The sequence below is a fragment of the Ailuropoda melanoleuca genome, chromosome 13 (genome assembly GCF_002007445.2).
Source record: "Ailuropoda melanoleuca isolate Jingjing chromosome 13, ASM200744v2, whole genome shotgun sequence".
NCBI lineage: Eukaryota > Metazoa > Chordata > Mammalia > Carnivora > Ursidae > Ailuropoda > Ailuropoda melanoleuca.
The window spans coordinates 55800593-55822455 of NC_048230.1; the positions used below are offsets into that span (position 1 = coordinate 55800593).

At 39.2% G+C, this 21863-nt stretch overlaps 1 protein-coding gene and 1 long non-coding RNA gene across 6 annotated transcripts in view; one reads left to right on the forward strand and one right to left on the reverse strand.

Moving 5' to 3' along the window:
* Positions 1-48: 48 nt before the first annotated feature.
* ADNP (activity dependent neuroprotector homeobox) overlaps positions 49-21863 on the forward strand; it is a 31182-nt gene continuing 9367 nt past the window's right edge. The window contains exons 1-3 of one of the 4 annotated variants that reach the window (XM_034641022.1): positions 49-1762; positions 2624-2708; positions 3077-3148. The gene's annotated coding sequence lies outside the window, so the exon portion shown is untranslated. Of the gene's footprint in view, positions 1763-2623; positions 2709-3076; positions 3149-17770; positions 21560-21863 lie in introns of those variants that run through there. The other 3 variants (XM_034641023.1, XM_002912978.4, XM_011224951.3) reach the window with 3 other exon arrangements.
* On the reverse strand, positions 12524-20062 carry LOC117795662. 2 transcript variants are annotated; one of them, XR_004619756.1, is made up of 4 exons: positions 19924-20058; positions 14488-14568; positions 13569-13689; positions 12524-12982 (listed from the first exon to the last, which is right to left on the reverse strand). It is a non-coding gene; the product is annotated as an uncharacterized LOC117795662 (long non-coding RNA). The 2 variants fall into 2 exon arrangements; XR_004619755.1 differs by lacking the exon at positions 14488-14568 and having other exon boundaries at positions 19924-20062.

Genomic DNA, 21863 nt, shown 5'->3' on the forward strand with positions numbered 1-21863 from the left:
TAGCTGGGGGGGGGGGACAGATTGGGGGGCGGGGAGCGTGCATGGCACGGAGTGGAAAGTCTTTGCCTCCGCTGTGCAAGCCTTCCTCCCCAACATGCCAGCTCCCCTCCTATCCTAACCACGGAGTCCACCACCACCCCCTTTTCTCAGTCGCAGCTGCCTGGTCAGCACGACCGCTTACGAACATTTTGAGCCCCAACTTTGCACTAAGATGGTAAAAAATGGAAATCCAGAAAGCTGCGAAAAGATTTTTTTTTTTTAATGCAATGAATGGGGAGGAGTTCTTTGAGCACCCTTTTATTCACCTCTCTTTCCTCTGGACTGCCTGCCTGCCCTCCCCTCCCCCCCAACCTGGATGCCTGTCTGCTGGAAAAGGCGCGATTGCTTCTCTTCCTCTTCTGCCCAAGATCAGGCTCTGAGGTCTAATATCCTTTTTAGCCACACATGTACCTACACTAAGTCTTCTTGATGTTCTTGCATTCACCAGTTCCTCTGGGCAGTTCTTGCTATAACCCCATTTCTCAGACAAAGGCTTGGGAGGGAAAAAGAACCAAACTGTTTCCTGTGTTTGCCATTTTAATGCTGTCCATCCCCACACACACCTAATTCCTATCCCTGATGCTTCTCGTGCCAGTGTCTTGAACCTTCAAAATGGGGGAGGGGGGAAACTCCTGGGTAGCTTGATACAGTTTCTTTATAAATCTGCATTGTTGCTTCTGGTTTATGGCCATCAAGAAAATACCAGCCCCCACCCAAAATGCACCGCAGCCAAGTCGGCTAAAGGCGATGAGTGTTGGAGTCAGTAGGGGGCGCATTCCCTGCGCTGGGTAAGGCTGCAGAGGGGGGAAGGGCCCCAGAGCTAGAACAGGATGTGCTTCACAGCGCCTTCTACAGACCATGGGAAAATGGACCCAGCAAGACACACTCTCGCACTCTTAGTTGGTGAGCTGACAGCAACATGGCGAAGGATTAAGTGAGTCAAGAGCGGTGATTTTATTTCTTTTAAAGAATCCACCCTGCATTTTAGAAGTTCTCTCTTTTTACTCTTTCAAAACTGTTGACCCTCAGACAATCCACATTGTTCTTGGCATATCATTGGTACACAGATTTCCAATTCTCTGGAATTCTGGAATTCTTCCACCTTAAGCTTTTAATGTGTCACCATGTCTTTCCAAGGTCAGATGGTAAAGGGGAAAGTTTAAAACCTGAGAGTAATGGGTTTGGGGGTATTGCTGATTGCCTCCATTCTTCATGGCCCAAATCTTTCCAACTCTTAGAGAGTTAAAAATCATTCTTGAAGGATGTTAGATTTTAGTGGGGTAGTAATTTTCATAAGCATGTAGATGGGTGTCATGATTTGCAAAGCCTTGTTGGTAAACATCAAACCCATGTTGAGTTCTTCATTGTCAAACTCAACAGAGTTGATTGTAAAATTTTGTTGCCTTCCAACTTTGGACTTGTAATTGCCATTCATTATCTCAGTAGCCAACCACCTTTGCAAAAGTGTTGACACCGGTCTTCTGTGAGCACCCACCTTCTTAGGGTGTGTTGATTTCTATAGATTTTACTCCTCTTGTTATTTCCATAGGTGTGAGATGCACAATGCGAAACCTAGGCCCCAGCTTTTGCACCATGATGCACAGGGTTGTACTTTTTGTACTGAACTGATAGGTGGCCTAGTGGTTATGCCCTGTACTACCATTTTGAGGATCTGGACTCCGTTCCTGCCTTGCTCTTTGGACCACATTGTCAATTCACACCGGTGGGTATATTCATTTTGGAGGGTGGGAACTGCAGCAACAGGGAAGCCAGAGACTTCTTCCTCCTTGGTCACCACCAAAGCCAACACTTCCAAAATTTCAGCCTAGCCACATTCCTCAAGGAACCGGTTAGAGCTGATTGCAGTCGTGGGTTCTGAACAGAGAAATGACTTATGGCTTGTTTAAGAGAAAATTTTTTTTAAGTTGCTAATACTGTTTTAAATCATTTGCATTCTGCACTCTTGTGTATAAAGTATGTTAAGTTCTCAATTATTGTTATCTTGATGACCCAATCTCAAGAGTTGCTAAGCTTCTATAAAAACCTTACAGATTCTCTGATCAGAACAGGCCTTTCCATGAACATGTACTTGCTACCAGTCATTGACAGTGGTTGTTGATACTCAGGGTACTTTTAAGACTTTGTTGCAAGTATTTTATGTAGATAACACCAAGGTAAATTTATGGGGAAATGAATGGGTGCATTCTTTGATACATAGTTAACCAGTTGGTGCTTAAGGGAGAATTTTCATGGAACATTTGCTACCAAGTAACATTTTGGTGAGTGAAAAGGAGGCAGCTTGGTTCAGGTATTCTGTTGGAGACTTAACTATATTGGTTTTGCAATTTTTTTGTAACCATAAGAATCAGATTTTAAATCTAATTGGTAATATTTATAATTTTTAAACACTGCTTAGTATATGTTAGATACAATTTTGACCTGTACTTGGTCTTTGATATATAGTTATATGAGTTTTTAAATGAGTAATTTGAAAGCAACTTATTTGAGGGTATGTTTGAGGTGAAGTTTGTGAAGGTGCTTTGTCTGATACCCTTAGTGGTTAATAGCCATTTTCCCCCTACAGGAAAACTTGCTATGAGCTCTTAGAAAGCATGTATTCTGCAGTTCCAAGGTTTCCTGGTTCTGGCATCAAAATAAATAAATAAAAGGTGAAGCAATTGGGCTTGAAAGCTGAAATTTAGGTAAACTGTGAGGGTTCGTTAAAAGTACGTAAAAAGCCTCAATTAACCAGAGGGTGGGGCTGGGTATTCTGTTTAATTGAACTTTAAGTAGAAATTCCTTCTTTATCTTGGCCATTGTTGAAAATTTCCTAAAATTACCTTATCAGAGGCTGCTATACATTGAGCTAACCAAATCTTTGATTTTGGTTCTTATTATCTCTGGATAGAAAATACAGGAGATTGGGCTTTGAATCTCTAAAGACCTCTGGCCCTGCCTATCCTGGAAGTCATTGGTTGTAAACATACCCACTGTGAATTTGTTTTGCTTAAATTTCTCTTTTTTTTCCTTAAACCAGAGTGCAGGAAAAGTTCTAATACTATTTATATTAAAAATAAAACGTCACCATGTTGAACAGATTAAGTGTCAAGTAAGTTCTCAATTATTGTTATTTTGATGACCCAATCTCAAGAGTTGCTTTTAAAAACCTTAAAGATTCTCTGATCAGAATAGGCCTGTTCATGAACATGTAGCTGCTGCCAGATAATCAGCTTAAATAGGCTTTTACCAAGTAAAAATGACTTTTGTTTTTTGTTATAACATATATGAACAAGTTTATTACTTTGATTTGTTTACTAAAAGCATAATTAAATAAGGTACAGTATATGTTAAATTGTTGCTTTTCTTGTAACTGTTCACAAAATTTGAAAAATACCTACTAAACATAATTTCTAGTATTTTGAAAATTTATTCTGCAATCTGTTGGTTGATGCATTTAAGGTGATGTACACATGCTGGCTACATGTTTAATTGTGGAAATTATGTAATGAGGAAGATAGAGCTGATCAGTTACAAAGGAGCAAGTAGGGATCAACACTTGGGTAGAGAGAAAAGAAGAATTTCAGTAGTATTTTTGTCTTTTGGGAACTATATATAAATAACAAAATTGAATAAGTTGTAATAGACCTTGGCAGGTTGACTCTGTCAATTGGTGTGTACATATATACACATAAAATACAACTCGCTTTTTTGGAGTTGGAAATAACTGTCATTAAATACAAAGTCTGAGCATCAGAGATGTGGTTGGGAAACACTACGTTTAACTACAGAAAAAAATGTCGGAATTAGACATTGTAGTTTTTTTAAATAACCTGTTAAAATCTTAGATAACTTATAAAATGATGTAAAAATAACCAAAAATTGGAAATTTTTATAAGATTAGAAGCTGATTTGTCATTACACCAAGATGCCCAGTGCTATTTTGTAATAATTTACATGTTCATCCTGAACTTCCAAAAGGGCTTTCACTTTAACCTCTATGATGTCTTCCAGAAGATAAAATGTTTTCCATGGGAGTTTAACTTTCATTTATTTGCCTAAAAGGCATGAACATTAAGTAAAATGTTGCTCCCCTAAGTAAATAATTTAATTATGGCCAGATTCACAGAGCTTGACCTGTTATTAGCATCATGCAAACTTCCCCTAGTTTTGTAAGAGCTTGTGGCATTAAGTCTGGAACAAATGCCATATTTTGCTGATGGGCATCACTGTCAGTTATACACTTTTTGTTGTTAGTTTGGAAACTTGGCATTTTAAACTGGTGAGAACCAAAGCCCCACACTAATTGAATTGATACTTTGAACGTAGAAGCTGTTTCTTGTTTCCTCATTGGCACTTTCTGCCTTAATCATTGAGATACTTGATAAAAGAAGCCATCCTTGTTTTGCCCAGCGCGAGTGGCCATGGTTCCATCGTGACTTCATGATTTTTATATTGTTTGCCTGAGCCTGTTAATTACAAAGTGAGGGAAAGGATGATCGTGCTGTCTTTCTGTGTCTTAGTACTCCTTAGACCTGTGTTTTGGTTGTGACCTATCTTTGATATCTGGCAGTTAAGGAGTCATCTTAAATGAGGATCCATATTCTGTTCAGCGGAAGAAGGCTCTCCTCACATATTATCAGGCTTCTCAGATTGGGATATATATATCAACTTGATTATAATGTGATGTGTTTGTCTATATTAGGAAGTCACAGATAAAATGTGAGCCAACTATATACAGGAACCGTTTTGATTGAGGGCACACATTTTCTAATCAGTGTAAAACGCAAAATTCTTTTCACTGTTTCAGTTCTGGCTTCTCTTCATCTCCATGTATGCATTCACTTGTCCTCTGCCTGTAGTTCTTTGAAATGCACTCTTAAGCTTCCTTGTATTGATCCTTAGCTTAGTTCTAAGACCACAGCTTGAGAAATAATGAAATCTCCAGAATTGCAGCAGTGTTCCAGAAATAAAGGTGTGGAAATTAACAGGAGAGCGTAAATGCTTTTGATAGAGTTTTACTAAGGAAGACTGCCCTGAACATGCACAACAGTTGAAGGTTTAAGGTTTAACTCAGAAACATGCACATAATCTGTCGGAGGCTCATGCATTGTTTGACCATCCCTTAGAATTAAAAATAAATCCCTGCACGTCCTAACTGCCTCTCCAGTAAGGGTATAGATTTATAATTGAGTCACTCAGCTGTGGTTGTTTCTGTTTATGTGTCACATCTCGTATGACTTGGTTGATGCCTTTAAGAAGGGTGAGCTGTGAATGTAAAAGCCTCTTTGCTGGCCTTTAGAGTAATATTAATGGCATGCCCATTTTATTTGCCAAGCATTTTATAAACCGTTCTCAATTCTCCTACGATTGTCTTTGTTTCACAAGTGGGGAAATCAAGGCACTGTGACATGCAGTGATGAAGTGAGCCACAGAATGTTCTGCGTCAGGTCTGTGCTTGAACACAGGCTTTTGTAGGGTTCCCATGTGCTCTTTGGCTCATGAGGGCTCACGTGAATTCTTCATAACTGGGTAGTGCTGTTTCGTGCTAGTGTGTCCCTGAATACCCAAGGATCCTAAATGGGCTTGACAGAGAGGCTGGCCACACCCCCAGCAAGAGACTACCGGCAAAAATTGTGCTAGGGGTGGTTAGTTGAAGCAGCATGTGTCTGGTTTGAAGTTGCCTGTACAAGGATCTAAAAAGAAAGTTTATGGTCGTGTTGCTTTTCCCAGTGTTTGGGTTTAGGGCAGTCTTGTTCTTTCTTTCCTCTGAACAGTTACTTTTGCTTAGACAGATAATTGCTGGCTTTTGCCCTTCTGCCTTTCCTTTTTCTGAACCCTCTGGGCTCCGTTCAAGAGTTTGTGGAAGCCTGTGCTTCCATTGAAACATGTACATTTTTCTGGTGGGAACTGGCAACAATTGAGAACCTGTATGAGTGGTTTTGAAATCTGGAATATCTGAAGAAACTTCTATCTAGCGGAAATATGGAAGAATTCATTAAAATTTTAAATTGGGGGTCGTAGACCTAAGTCAACAGAATTCTTGCTCTTGTGAAAGGGGTGAACTGGAACTGGCAGTGTCCTATGCAGTCAGCTCAAAGTCCTGGTCCAGAATCAGGTAGGCTTAAAAACAACACCCAGAAAAACTTCTCTGCAGTAAGTGTAAGACTCAAGCCACCAAGTGGCAAAGCCTGCTACACGAATAATGCTTCTGCTGCAAAGAAAGCTTTGCCTATTAGGCCTTGACTCCTAGGAGATCTCTCAGAAAAACTTGAGGTGATTCAGATAAATTATTCTGTTATTCATGAATGAGGAGTAAGTACCCCCTTACTCTGAGAAAATTATTTCTGAGTAGTTTTGATAGAGCATGGAAATGTTCTCATTAAGGAATTAAAAATAACCTACTTCGTGTCTTACATCGTTTAGATGACCAGACCAGTGACGTGCTACTGGAATGATTATAAATGGACATGTCTGGACGTCTTCTTAGGCCCACTTGTGAATTGATTTCCCTTTTTCACATTTCTCTTAAGACTGGTTGTCCACCTGTATTGACAGCAACAGTGCTCAGCTATGGAGTTCTTACATAGGCAGTGAAGTGTTGCAGTCATTCCCCTGGTGTGTCCCTGCCTTGCTGGAATGCCTGTTTAAAATGGAGTAAATCGGAAAATGCTCCCCATCTCATACTCTCTAAAGCTAGATTAAGGTGTTAGAGATATTCTCAATCTTTTTTTTTTCTTTTTTGCAAGCTGCGAGTCAGCTTTCTTTCAAATAAAATTCTTTGAGAACTTCAGTATGTAAAATCAATAAAGGGTTAGGGAGCACACCTTTAGTTACTCAGCTTTCACTTTGTCCCTCCAGTGTCGTCTTCCCCTCCATGCATGTATTCTATCATAGTCCCAGCACATTCTCAAAACACCCTGAAAGCCATTGGTTCCATTAGTGTTCTATAAATTCTGGTGGTCACAGCTAGGATTCTCATCTAAAATCTAAATACTCCCAAGTAACAGGATAAACAAAATAATAGTTTCTGGTTGTAAGCACTAGTCTTTTAGTCTGAAAGTCTTGTTAAAGAAGTGACCCACATTTTTTTTTAATGAATATGCAAAATCTAGATCATACCTTTATGTTTCTATGTGACTGTAAGTCACCTAGGTTTACTGTGGGTACTTGGAGATACTCTGTTGCATAAGCATTTTAAGTTCCACAGAGTTTTATAAAGTTAATAGGCCAACTCACAGTTGTAAAGTATTGTGAGAAAACACTATTGTGTGTGTGAATGCACATTATAATGTGTCTAGGAACAGATACATGGCAACCACATCTGATTCTCAGGATTAATAGTCCATATTTTTTAAAAAATTACACCATAGTGTGAGCTCATAATTTTCAGAGTGACTTAATATTCTAGTATCTGATCTGGTTTAAGATAATAATGATGAAACTGCTTTAAGTGTTAACTGGCAGCATCTCATTTAATCTTTCTGGCATTTGAACAATGGAATAGTGTCCTTCTGCATATACCATAAGGAAAGAGACATCCAGAGGTTGAGTAACATTTTTAGGTTCACAGAGCTAGTAAGTGGCAGAGTAAGGATTAAGTAAGGACACAGATGTGCCCACCTCTGCAGCTGTGTTCTTAATCACTACATCGTACTTTCTTTTGAGCAGAGGAAAGCTTTTACTGTGTTGTGCCACCCTACTTGTTAACAGAAATTTGAAGTTGTAAGGTAAAAATTTTACATGTGGCTGATAGGTCAGCTAAATTTTTATTCATGAAAACAATATAGCTTTACTGGGAAACACAAATGTTGATGCAGGCTGTAGGCTTCACCCTTGAACTTCATCTTCCTTTTGCCATCACTTCAGTATCTTATTATCTTACACCTAAGGCTCCGGTGATCTTGCAGACCTTTCAGATTGTGTAGGTCTGAGATGGGTGTAAACTCCCTTTGGTGATTCTGACAGGTGCATCGGTCTGGTACTCCACTCTGCATGGACTTCCTCTAGGCCTTTTGTAATGGGACCTGCCACAGGGGCCGGATTAATTCTCTTCAAGTGCCGTTAGATTTGTATCCTTTCCTCCTTCAGTATCCTCAGCACCTCATCAGTGCCTCCCAGACACAGCCGCGGACTCTGGCTTCACATTCAAGGCTTCTGTCCTATTCCCAACCTACTTTCCACCCCTGTCATTCATTATTACTCAGAAGCTTGGCATAGCAGCCACTCTGGACTCTATACATAGCTCCTAGAACTCCTCGCGGTCCCACCTCTGGAACTGTGCCAGCAAGTTTTTTTGTTTTTGGGGGGGTTTTTTGCAGTGAATGCAGATTCTCAACTAACCTATGGCCCCAGTTTAGCATCTACTTCCACCTTCTCCTGAGCTCCCCTACTGAGAATGAATTCTCCCTTTTATGAAACCTCAGAGCATTTAGTTTGTGACACATCTGACACTTTGCTGCTCTTCCTGTAGATATTTATGGGGTGTCATCTCTAAGTCCTTTCTAGGCAGGGGCTGTTCCTTAGTCTACATTGATTGAGTGCCTGCTATGTGTCAGCCACTGCTGTAGATGCTAGATATCTAGCAAGGGAAAAAAAACAAGCAGGATCTTTTTAATAGACCTTCTTTGCTTTGGATAGTGAGATGGCACCCTTGTCTTCCTGCATATTTTAAGGGTTCGTAATTCCATCATTTGAGATCAGGAAAATCAATCTCTACTGAAAAACAATTCATAGTGCTTGTAATTTACAGACATAAATACCTCTTCCACACTGTATCAATAATAATTTCAGGTCGTACTTTCGTAAATCATCTGTGATGAGCATTTAAAATAAAACATTTTAAGTCACAGTGTAATTATAATTTTGGAGATTGATAATGTGGTGAATGGGGCTGCTTATTTCCCATTAGATTCTTGGTTTGATATTAATGAGCCACACCACATGAAAGAACAAAACTTGCTAAAATTAAATTTTCATCATTGTGTTACCTTTGAAAAGGTTTCCTAATTTATTTTTCCTAGGACCTCTCCCCTTTTGCAGTTCTGTCCTTATAACAGTTTGAAAGAAACTGGTTATTTAAAAATTTGATACATGGAAATTCTTTGAAAATCTTTTTTGTACTGCTTCGTGCTCTAGAATCATTTCACTTCTGCAAAACTAAAAAATAGTTGAACTTACTAAAGTAACCCCAGCTGGATTAAATCTATTAGTTAAGGCAGAGTGAATTGGAGCCTTTGGCATTGACAGAAGTGATATATTCCTCTGTTCCTGGCCTCTAGGAGTAGAGCAGATTTGCCAGGAAAGTGAACTCTAAGATTTTATTTATTTATTTATTTATTTTAAAGATTTTATTTATTTATTCGACAGAGATAGAGACAGCCAGCGAGAGAGGGAACACAAAGCAGGGGGAGTGGGAGAGGAAGAAGCAGGCTCATAGCGGAAGAGCCTGATGGGGCTCGATCCCACAACACCGGGATCACGCCCTGAGCCGAAGGCAGACGCTTAACCGCTGTGCCACCCAGGTGCCCCTAAGATTTTTTTTTTTAATACCCAACAGTTTGGGGGCCATTAATAATGTTACCATACAGTCATTTAATATTGTCCAAAATAGTCTGGAAATTTATAGTCTTTCAGCGTTCCTATGTTACATCCAGGACTTGACCTAGCTGTCCTCTTCAAAAAATATCTTAACAGATGCTTGACATTCATAGTTTTGGCAGAGAATCATCAATGATAGAGGCCTCTAATTCTGTACCCACACTATCCTGCTAATAAAGTTATGAGCAAACCATATTTAGTTTCATATTCAGTACTATTGCATCAAATTTTCCAGTAGCCACACTGAAAAAAAAAATTATGTTTAATTGTGGTAAAATGTACCATAAAATTTATCATTTAAATGACTTTCAAATGTAAAGTTCTTTGTCATTAAGTACACTCACATTGTCATGCAACCATTACCACTGTTTATCTCCAAAACTTTTTTCATCTTACAGAAACTGAACCCTATACCCATTAAATACCAAGTCCCCATTCTGCTCTCCACCCAGCCCTTGGCAGCCACCTTTGGTCTGAATTTCACTTTCAGCATCTCACGATGTAGCAGCACAGTGTGTGTCCTTTTGTGGCCAGCTTATTTCAGTTAGCATATGCCTTCAAGGGTCATCTGTGTTTCCCCTAGCCACATTTTAACATTTAATTTCATTTGATGTTAACATTTAGTTTAAAGATGAAATTTTAATATATTTTTAACCTGGTACATCCAAAGTATTATTTCAACATGTCAGTATTTTTGAAAAAGTATTTATGAGATATTTTGCATTTTTTTAATACTAAGCCTTGGAAATCCCAAATATATTTTACTTGTGAGAGCATATCTCAAATGGGCAAAGGACTTGAATAGACCTTTCTCCATAGAAGACATACAAGTGGCCAATAAGCAAATGAAAAGATGCTCAGTAACACTAATCATTAGGGAAATGCACATCACACTTGCAATGCAATACTACCTCATACACATTAAGATGGCTGTTACAAAAAACGTTAGCAAGTGTTGGTGAGGATATGGAGAAATAGGAAGCATTGTACTTGTACGCTGTTGATGGGAATGTAAGTGGTAGAACCACTATGGGAACTTAGAATTACCAAGTGAAGAGATATGTGTACACCCATGTTCACAGCAGTATTCACAACAGCTAAAAGGTGGAAGGAATCCAAGTGTCCCATCACCTGCAAAATATGTATGCATATAGCGTGGCATATTATTCAGCCTTAGAATAATATATATGCAAAATATGGCGCACATACAGTATAGAATATTATTCAGCCTTTAAAAGAAAGGGAATTCTGACACAAGCTCCAACATGGATAAACCTTGAGGACGTGATGCTAAGTAAAATAAGCCAGTCACAAAAAGACAAGTACTTTGTGATTCCACTTAACATGAAGTACTTAGAGTAGCCAGAATCATGGAGACGGTAGAATTGTGGTTGCCCAGTGCAGGAGGGAAGGGAGTTATTGTTTAATGCACAGAGTTTCAGTTTTGCAACATGAAAAGAGTTCTGGAGATGGGTGGTGGTGGTGGTGATGACAGCATGATATTATGATTACCACTGAACTGTACACTTAGAAATTCTTAAGATGGTAATTTTATGTTATGTGTATTTTACCACAAATAAAAATAATTTAAAAGCATATCTCCATTCAGTTCAGACTTGCCACATTTTATGTGTTGAATAGCCGTTTGTGGCTAGCATCTACGTGTTGGAAGGAAAGCACAGTTCTTAAAAATTAAAAACTTCTCTGGCAGCATTGGTTTTCTTGCTGCATGACTAAATGCTGAGATATATAAGATTCATTTCCTTTTAAAAGAAAAATAACATGTGCATAAAAATCTGGAAGGATAAAGATACCCAGTGTTAACTCCCTACGTATAATTACTTGTGTTCCTTGTCTTATCTATATTTGTTCTATTAGGCCCAATTGTCTTTTTCTTTCGTAACAGCTTTACTGAGGTAATTCATACACCATACAGTTCACACCTTTAAAGTGTACAATTTAATGTTTTTTAGTATATTCATAGAGTTGTGCAACAATCACCACAATCAATTTTAGAGTATTTTCATCATCCCATAAAGAACCCGGTTCCCATGAGCAGTTGCCCTCTACTGTCCCCAAACTCCTCTAGCCTTTGGCAACTTTACTTTTCCTTCCTTCCTTCCTTTCTTCCTTCCATTTTTTTAGCTTTATTTTTTCTGTCTGTAGATTTGCCTGTAAATGGAATCATACAATAAGTGGCCTTTTGTGACTGACTTCTTTGACGGAGTATAATTTTTCAGGGTTCATCCATGTTGGAGCATATATCAGTACTTCATTTTTTTTTTATAGCTGAATCATATTTCACTTTATGAGTATACCACATTTTCTCATTTAATAGTTCATGGAGATTTGGGTTGTTTCTCCTTCTTGGGTATTAATGACTACTGTGAAACCATTCGTGTACAGGTTTTTTTTTTTTTTTTAGAATTTTATTTATTTATTTGAGAGAGAGCGAGCCCAGGGGAAGGGGCAGAGGCAGAGGAAGAGAACCTCAAGCCAACTCCCAAGATGAGGATGGAGTCCAGCGCTGGGTTCGATCTCACCACCCGTGAGATGACAACCTGAGCCAAAATCAAGAGTCAGACGCTTGACTGACTGTGAGCCCCCCAGGCACCCCTCATGTACAGGTTTTTGTATGGATGTATGCTTTTATTTCCCAGTTGCTTTTGTAATAAAAACAAATGGAACTTTATTTGCAAAAAGGAGCCTAAAAGATAGTAGAAAGCAGACTAGCCTCCTCCCTAACCCTACTCTCCAAAAAAAGAAGGATCACCAAAGCCTCTGCTTTCCCAAGCAATTTTTGGAATAGCATGTTTTGAGTACTGATAATGGGAAGGTGATAAAAGAGAGACATAGGATACATCTGTTTTTGAAAGCATTTGTTTTATTTAGGGATACCAACGTTGTGGTTTGCATTTTGCAAGGTATTATTACAATTTGGGTATCTTTCCGACCTAACTGTCTAGTGACTGTTGGCATCCATGGTGATGGTTAAGAGCACTTTCGGCAAGTGGTCTCAGAGCTAGGTTCTTGTTTCAGTTCTTCTCTGGATCCGTTGGGACCATCTGACCTGAGATGTGTATGTATTCTTAATCTGTTTCGTCACTTGAGCTAGTTTGGTTGAACTTGTTTAAGGTCCTTTCAACCTTGAGCATGAAGTTCTGGCACTTTCAGATGTATGTATTTAACATGCTCTTGTTTACCTTTAATGTCTGAGATCAGAACTTCATCTACAAGGGTAATGGGAGGAACGCTGCATCCTAGATCTGGAGATGACCTTGACACCCAGGTCTGTCATGGACAAGCTGATCACCTTTAGGCCAGTTGCTTCACCTCACTTGCTAATCTGTAAAATGAGAAGAGTTTAGGTGAGGCAACCCTTAGGTTCTTTCAGTGATTCACAGTGCTACATTTTGGAATTAAAATGTTCCTGCCCCTTTAATTGAGAAGATACTTAAACACTTGATAGTTAACTTCCCTTTTAACCAGACATGGATTTAGTACAGAAAATTTTTGTTCCCACAAACTGAACCACCTAATACTGAAAAATACAACACATTTATTTAAAAAAAAAAAAAAAAAAGATCTTGGTTGATTGTTGTCATATGTGTAAAGTGGCTGCCACCAAAACATTGCACCTTTCAGGAACATTAATTTAAAAATAATATCCAGGACATGCCTGGTCATAGAGTTTAGTTCTAAAAAAAAAAAAAAGAATTTTAGGGGCATATGGGTGGTTCAGTCATTTAAGCACCCGACTCTTGATTTTGGCTCAGGTCATGATCTCAGTGTTGTGGGATCAAGCCCCACCTTAGGTCCTCCACCAGGCGTGGCCCTTGCTTGGGATTCTGTCTCTCCCTTTCCCCACACCCCGTGCTCCCTTTCTCTCTAAAAATAATAATAATAAAAATAATAAAAAATTTAAAAAATACCTAGAACTAGAGAAGTGTTGTCCCACTTGACCTTCTGATTGTGTCACATCTGGAATAAGTTTATTCAGGGCACCAGAGAGACTGACAGACTGGATGGAGCCCGTCCACTGGAGATTGGCTGCTGTAATAACAGAGTAATGGTGGGAAGAACTGAGCATGGTTATCTCGGAGAAGGGGGAAGACTTGGGAGGGAAGGAGGAAGGGTCTTAAAAACGTGAAAGGCTGCTCTGTGGCTAGGGAGTTCGATTTCTGTAGCTGAACTGAGACCTGAGGCTTGTGAACAGAGCTGTCCAGTGTAGAGCAAGCTGCCTGGTGGGGTTGTGCTCCACTCACTTGAGTTGATCAGGCAGAGAGTCTTAGGTTAGAGCAGGGCTCCTTGTGGAAGGAGTGCACACAGTATTTGTAGACAGTGGCCAGGAGTATTCCTATGACCAAGGATTGCTGTACCAATGCTATATTTAGGTAAACATATTCATTTTGCCTTTTGTAAATAACAAGTCTACTTATCAAAAAAATAGTATAAAAACTTGTGGAATTTAATCATTGATTTGGTAGAAACTTGAAAATCAGTGTGTTTTTCTGGAGGCAGTTTTGTATTTGACACAACTAACTCCATTGGGAGTTATTGTTGTTAGAGAATAGTAAAAATAGTGCAGTTAGTAGGTAAGCATAGAAGAAAACAGAAGCTGGTTACATTTTCTGCCGCTTCTTGCCTTTATTAACAGTGTTCTAATATGATTAACCTAAGCAAAATAATTGGTGTTCATTATTCAGATTTAGCTTTTGGTACAAGTGTGTCTTCGTTTGCAGAGTAGTTTTCCTAATCTTCCTGGGCTTTCCAAATAAGCCCCCCTTTTTAGCCTCAACACTACTGCTCGTTTTCCGTTAGTTAAGGAGAAAGGAGTCTAAACTTTCTTACCACTGTCACGCTGCACAGTTTTTATCTGCTAATCCAGAAGAGTATTCTGTCGCTGGATTGTCAGTTACTTGTTCTGTGGTACTTGGGATTGAGAAAGAGTGGAGGAGACAATTAGAGCTGCCTTTCTATGAAGAGCCTCTGGCATATGCAAGGTCTTTTACCCAAGCTTATAGGAAATTGAAAGATTAGCTGCTGCTTTTTAGGACTGTGGTTGTTGTTGTCGTTGTTGTTGTTTTTTAAAGATTGAGTAGGATGGTTGCTTCCAGACCAAATGTAGGCTCTGGGCTCTCAACGTGCTTATTCATTGGAGAGTTCTAGAAAGCTTTATGGGGTTTATTTTTCAAAATACCAACATATAAGCCTTTTTACAACTGGTTTAGTTTAAATGTAGGACTTAGCGACGCCCTTAAAAAACAAATAAGGTATCTCTCTTCACTGCTTCTTATCCCAGAAGAGTCAGGAAAGATAAGCACTTACTGATTATAAAAAGAGACAGTGTTTTACAATGACGACAGTTTTACTCAGTGATATTGACAGGTATTAAATATATTGCTGAGGGGGTGGTAGGAGGAAAAGTGAGCACATAAATAAGGAAATGTTTTCTTTCTGCCTAGTTTTTATTTTAATGGGTCCTAAATGTTTCCACAGAGACATCACAAAATCTGTTTAAAGAAAAAAAAAGTACCATCTTGAGTAGCATGAAGATTTGTGAGAATCTTCTTAAAATGTCTTTGCCTCTTAAAAAACAAAACAGTACTTTGTAGTTAGTGGTTTAAAGAAACTTCAAAGATATCTGACCCTTAAACCCCAGTGCAGGTTTTAAGATCTTTATATAAATACTTGCATCTGCATGACATTAGAATACTTTGTTTTTTTGATTTAGTATCAAGTATCTGAATTTCTTCTTACGTGTTACTTTGGATTGATGATGTCACCAAAAATGAAACTGTTTATATTGTAGTAGTTTGAATGTCTTCCTAATTTTTAATAACACAGAAAATACTACTGCTATTTTTCTTCACTAGAAATGACATTATTTCCAGCCTTCGATCCCACCCCCACACCCCCAGTAAAAGATTTTCTCAGATGTGTGTTTTTCTTTATAGCTTAATGTAGAAATGTTTAAAAGACAAAACCAAAGTATAAACTGTATTCTAATCCTTAGGCTTACTGTGGGCTTCTGACAACCATACTGATCAGACTGTAATTTTACTTAGGGGAGACTTTCAGTAAACTTTTGGAATTCTGCTATAGCCATCAAACTTCCTGCTTTGGTTGATTGTTCACTAGGTCCCGATTCTTTATTTCAGACAATTGTCACCTTGGCATAAATTTGCATTAGAAGCTTAGTTTAGACAAGTAACTATTTCAAGGAGATGTTTAGCAACTGAGAACTTTTCCTTCTTCCTCTTTCCATTTCAACCTCTGAGCCCCTCCACTTTCTACTTTATAATTCAGCTGAGATTTGTTTAGAAACAAGGGTTTCCTCTTTAAAGGGGGGAGGGGGTGGGGAGTGTTGAAAACCACTGGTTTAGACTAAGCAGCTTATGTATCGGTGTTACCAGAACAAGTAACCATTCCTGTCTAGTTCTCAGTGCAATGTTAGAAACGTTTTCTTACCAAAATTGTGAATTTGTATTCACTGATATAACTGAGGCATTAGTTGTCATTCTGGTATATGTTCAGATTTTGGTTCCTAGATAGGAGAAAGTTGTAGTTATACTTGCAGGTGATGTTAATTAGGACATGCTATCATATTTACGTCTGTATTTTCTGGCATGTTAAAGTAGTACCATATGTTCTTATTAAGAACTTGGGAAACCTAAGAATGCACATAAAAATATGAAGAATTATATCCTGGAAAATGCCATGTTACATCCACACTTGCAGTAGCTTAAAATATAATCTGGAAAAGTTTGATCTGGAGGCTTTTTTTTCTCCTGGCTTGTTTGATTAACTCTGCCTGGTCAAAGGTTTAAGGTTGGGTTTTATGGGGGTTTTTTGATTTAACTGTCTATGGGCACAGTTATAAATGTTGTTTCTTTTTTTTTTTCTACCCCTAAAACAGAGACTAAATGATGTCATCCTTGATCCCTTTGCAAGGGACCTTATCACATCCATAGACAAGCCCTGTTGACTCTTTGGTACATCAGGTCCTGCAAGCCTTGCCTTGAGCCAGCTAAACTAGAACTGTCTGCTGTCAGGTTCCCCTCTGTCTTCCTGACCCAGAGAAGCCTGAATACAGCACGTGACTTGATCCAAGCCTTTTGGCAGAGCTGTTGTTTCATAAGTGATTATAATTATGTTTCTCAGATAATGACTTCTTTGCTTAAGTGAAGTTCACAGTCATTGAGGTGCTATTATCCTTCACCTGTACAGGTTCAGCCTGTAGATATTTCCTCATGAGACAGGCTCACTCTGCCTCATTTGTCTCTTGGTACATGGAGTAAAGGAGTATTTTTGGTTCTGGTATTTGGAGGGGAAAGAGAAACCTGTGTTTGATCAGTCCATCTATACGTGTTTTCAATTTACCTCTAGCCTAGGGCTACAGATCTCAGATTTTCATTTCTGCCATCTGACTCTTGCTTTCTAAGAAAGACGTGAATAGGAGGCCAGGATTATTAGTAAAACTTTAATGTTTTGGACCCAGTCAGTAGGTGTGGGTATAATCACAAAGATCAATAGGAAGGAATGTGGCTGAATCATTCAGCAATGAATTTAAATCATTCTCAAAAATTGATATTTTAGGGGCGCCTAGGTGGCACAGTCATTAAGCGTCTGCCTTAGGCTCAGGGCGTGATCCCGTTCTGGGATCGAGCCCCACATCAGGCTCCCAGAGGAGCCTGCTTCTTCCTCTCACACTCCCCCTGCTTGTGTGTTCCCTCTCTCTCTGGCTCTGTCAAATAAATAAATAAAATCTTTTTTAAAAAATTGATATTTTAAGTCTAGTTCATCACATGCCATATGCTTACCCAAACACTACTTATTTTCAGCTGTTAATAAAATACTTGCAAATGTTAACTCTTATTAATAGGTCATTGAGCTTTCCCCCAAATCTTTTAGTGGTTCTTATTTTTGAGAGAGTGGGGGAGGGGCAGAGGGTGAGGTTGAGAATCTTGAGCAGTCTCCACAGTTAGTGCAGAGCCCGACTGGGGGCCATTTCATGACCCTGAGATCATGACCCAAGCTGAAATCAAGAGCCTGATGCTAAACCGACTAGGCCACCCAGGCGTCCCCTTTCTAATACTGTGTAAGATTTTGGGGGGGGGGCATCTGGGTAGTTTAGTAGGTTAAGCATCCGACTCTTGATTTCGGCTCTGGGTCATGATGTTGGGGTTGTGGAATCAAGCACCATGTCGGGCTCTGCACTATGCATGATGCTGCTTGGGATTCTCTCTATTCCTCTGCGCCTCCAGTCACACCAGTCTCCCTGACTCCCTCCCCGTCTCTAAAAAAAAAGGCGGGGGGTTTTCTCTCTTTTGATTAATGAAATCAGGGGCCAGAGCATCTTGGCATAAAGTTCTTCATCTTTTCTCTTGTTCACTTCCTCTTCTGTGTCCCATTGCCCAGTGGGTCTATTGAGACTTGGTTGCGGGACGAACATGACCCGAAGCTTAAGCAAAAGTGGTCATATACTTGGCTCTTGTTTAGGAAAAGTCTGTGGAAGGGGCTGTCAGGCACAGTTGGATTGAGGACTTTAAGTGTTACTGAACAGGAGTCTTTCCCTCCCTCTGCTTTCTCCATGTAGTAGCGGGTCCAGAGTCCTTTTCAGCATCAGTATCAGCCTTGTTTGGGGCACACATCCAGTTCCACCAGTCTGTTTCTGTAGAGGTAGAGTACTCTGATTGGTGGACCTGAGTCATATATGCTCTGCGCTAATGGAGGAAGAGCCTGCACATCATTTGCACCAGGGGTGGCTCCAAGAGGCAGTTTGGCAGGAAAAACAGCCGTTGTCTTTACTCCAGTGCCCACGTGCTTGCTGTGTGCTCTAGGTAGGTCCTGTCCCTTAGACATGCACTGTTGAAGGGAAGAACCGTGTCCTGTTCATCTCTCTATTCCCAGCACATTGACAAAATATAGGTTCTTCAGAAATGGTAAACAGGTGAACAGTGGTTCCATTCTATTAAATTGAATATTCTCCCCTTTTTTGCCATGAGCTGAAAGGTTTATGGTTTGACTGAAGGAGCTCTCCTTGGTATTGAGGTAATGGTGCTGACCTGGTGAAAATGGCCATTCTGACAGCCAAGGAGGCTCAAGAGAAAGGAGTAGCCACCTGGGGAGAGAAAGTAAGCCCATCTCTAGACAGTTTTTGACATTATTATAAGGTGTCTTCCTCCCTAAGAGTAATTATTGTAAATATTTTGTTTCTAGCTCTCTTTCTATTCAAAAGTGAGGAATCAGCCCTTAATCCCAGACAGTTGATTTCCTGTTTACTCTCTTCCTGCTCTCAGTCACTTATGGTATGGGCCCCTTGTCCAGGTTTCTACATCAGAGGGCTTTTGAGGGGTAAAGAGGAGGCCAGGAGTAATTCTTGTATAAGTTTTAAAGTGTGAATCAAATAGATAACATAGATGAAACCTGAAGCCAGCTGTTGATTTGAAGTTGTTTCTTAAAAAAAAAGAAAGTGAAGAAAAGCTTTTATTTGATAGAGAAAGAGAGAACACAAGTAGGGGGAACAGGAGAGGGAGGCAGATGCTTAACCAACAGAGCCACCAAGGCACCCCTTGAAGTTCTTTCTTAACAGCAAGCAGCAGGCTGGGGAAAACAACAACAAAGTAGGATCCTTGAGTTCTTTATCTAGTCATCCATAATAATCCTAACATTCACAGAGTTTGTTGGAGATGTTCTTTCAAGGAATCTTTGGCTTGTTGCAGAAAAACTTGACATAACAGTGGCCACTTCCAGAAGGGGAGCTCCATGGCTGGGGGATAGGAGTAGGAGGGATCCTTCTTTGCTTATGTTCTTATACTGTGTGCCTATTTTATAAAGAATGTTTTACTTAAAAACCAAGAGTCTTTGTAAATGTTTTTGATGATGCTAACACATATGAGTGAATATGTTATTCTAGCTCCAGGTGGACAAACTCTTGTTAAGTGGCCTTCGTAAGCTCTGGGGAAGAGGGCAGATAGAATTCCCCAGATCCCCTAACATTGCCAGTAATCTTAACTCAAAGTATTGTACATCTTTCAGTGTAAACTTTAACTTAGGTTCCTCCTAGTTGCTAATCATAAAAAAAAAAAGAACCATTTTTGTACAACATTTTCTGGTAAGCAATGTTCACTATTTACATGCCTGTTTAATTCAGCCTAAGTAAACTTGAGATTTACTCCATGGCTGAAATACCACATTTTATAAATTACAAGTTTCTTGTAACTAAGCTCCTTTATGAGCATACTCACATTTTCAGAACTGTAGATGTATAAATTGGATACCTACCATGCAGTGAGGTGCTTCAGTTGGAGGTCTTAAAACAACTTGGCTAGCTGTGGGTGGTGGGCACTTAGAATGCCTGATGTGTTGTCCGTAGGAGAATGAGTTTTCCTTTATCCTCAGCTGCAGTTTACCTCCCAGGGTGTTTTCTGTATAGACTGGTGGCTTCAGTGGTGGCGACATTTCCAAATCATTGTGTATTTGTTTTTGCTGAGATGTTGAGCTGTGTATAACCAGGAGGTGGAGAAAACCAGTAATGGCTGCCTTTTGGGCTCATCTCTCCTCTGAAGTGAGGCAGGACTGACTTGGGAAGTTCCGAAAGAACTGCTGGATTTGGGCCCACAGAGAGTTTATGAAATGAATAGAGAAACAAGATGTCTCTTCTCAGACTTGGGCGTTTGTGGGCATCTGTTTTGATGCCTGGTCTCTTCAGAATTAGCCTGTACCCCTTTCTGTATTTCTGAAACATTGCTGTCAGGTGGCTCTCTTTGAATGACCTGGTTGTGGGAATAGTTTTATTAAGCAAGTAATATAAAACTTTCAAAAAGATGGTTTAAAACAATTCAGCAATAAAATTTCCACAAGGAATAATGGATTTGGCTTTGAATGCACATTAATTTGTAACCAGAGTGACTTCTGAGTCCGCTATGAAGTCATATGCAGATTGTTGGATGGCAGGGAGTGTGGAGGACACATAGTCGTGCTTCTTAGCTGCTGAGGATGGGAAGGCTGGTCAGTGTTTTTTAGTGAAATGCATTTCTTTTTTGGCCTCAATTATACTTTGTACTTCATGTAGAATATTTTGAAACTTCTAAGGTCTGATGACATACCCAAATTCAGAATTTGTAGGAGTTGTTTTGGTAGGCTTCACCTTTTCCATTTTTCAGAGTTAATATTGATTTTTGGATTAGAACAATAAATGAGGTAACATACTGTATTACATTTGGATTAGTTGATTATGGTTGTATTTAACAAATGGTAGTGGTATTATAGAGTAACAGCCTTTATTAATTAGAACACCAAATTTGCGTGTATTAAAATTTAATTCCTGTTGCTTTGGTTTTTGGGTTTGCCTCTGGTTTTGGTTTTTGGAACTATTTTATATTCTACAAAATTTATTTGGATTACTACATTGATGATAAATTTTTACCGTATTTTATAGGAAACATTTATGGTCACTTGGAAGCCATACAAATACTAATTTTATTTTAACTTTTGTTTTTTAAGGAATTTGGGGAAGTGGATCTAAATTTGTGCTTTAATGTATTAGGTCATTTAAATAATTTTTCAGTTCCTTCACACTTACAATAAGCTTTTCATTTTTCAAGAGGATCCCCTAAAGTCTGTAACACAGTTATCATCTGCCCTGATGCTGAGTGCCTTTGTCCAGGTGTGGTGCTGGCTGGGGGACGAGGTACACAACCAGTAGTGTCTTTAGTTTGGATAGTATTTGGAAACACCGAAGGATATTTCTTTAAGATTATCATAGCAATGTGCAGGACAGTTCCCAGAAAACAAAAACTTCTTTTCCCTGGCACTCGAAATTATGTGATAATGATGCTGAAATGGTGAACATTTCTCTATTTTCAGAGGCTCAACATCACAAGGAGAAAAGCACTCACACTCGATTTTAAGATAATCGGTTGGTATTATTAACCTAATTCTCAACTGTAAAAAAACCAGTTTGGTGATGCACTTAAACTCTAATAAGCATTGTGCCAGATTAGACTCATAGTGGATCTATAACATAAAACGTCCTATTAAAAATAGAAAAGGTCAGAGAGCACGCACTTTTGCCTGCCTGAAGTAATCGAAACATACTAGAGAAAGGGTATCTACTCACCTTCTTTGTCAGCGGGCCAGGGTTTGTGGTCCTACCATCAGTGGAACTAGGAAATATTACAAGTTGTACATGTTTTGACTTGACTTAAATTTTTTTTTCCAAT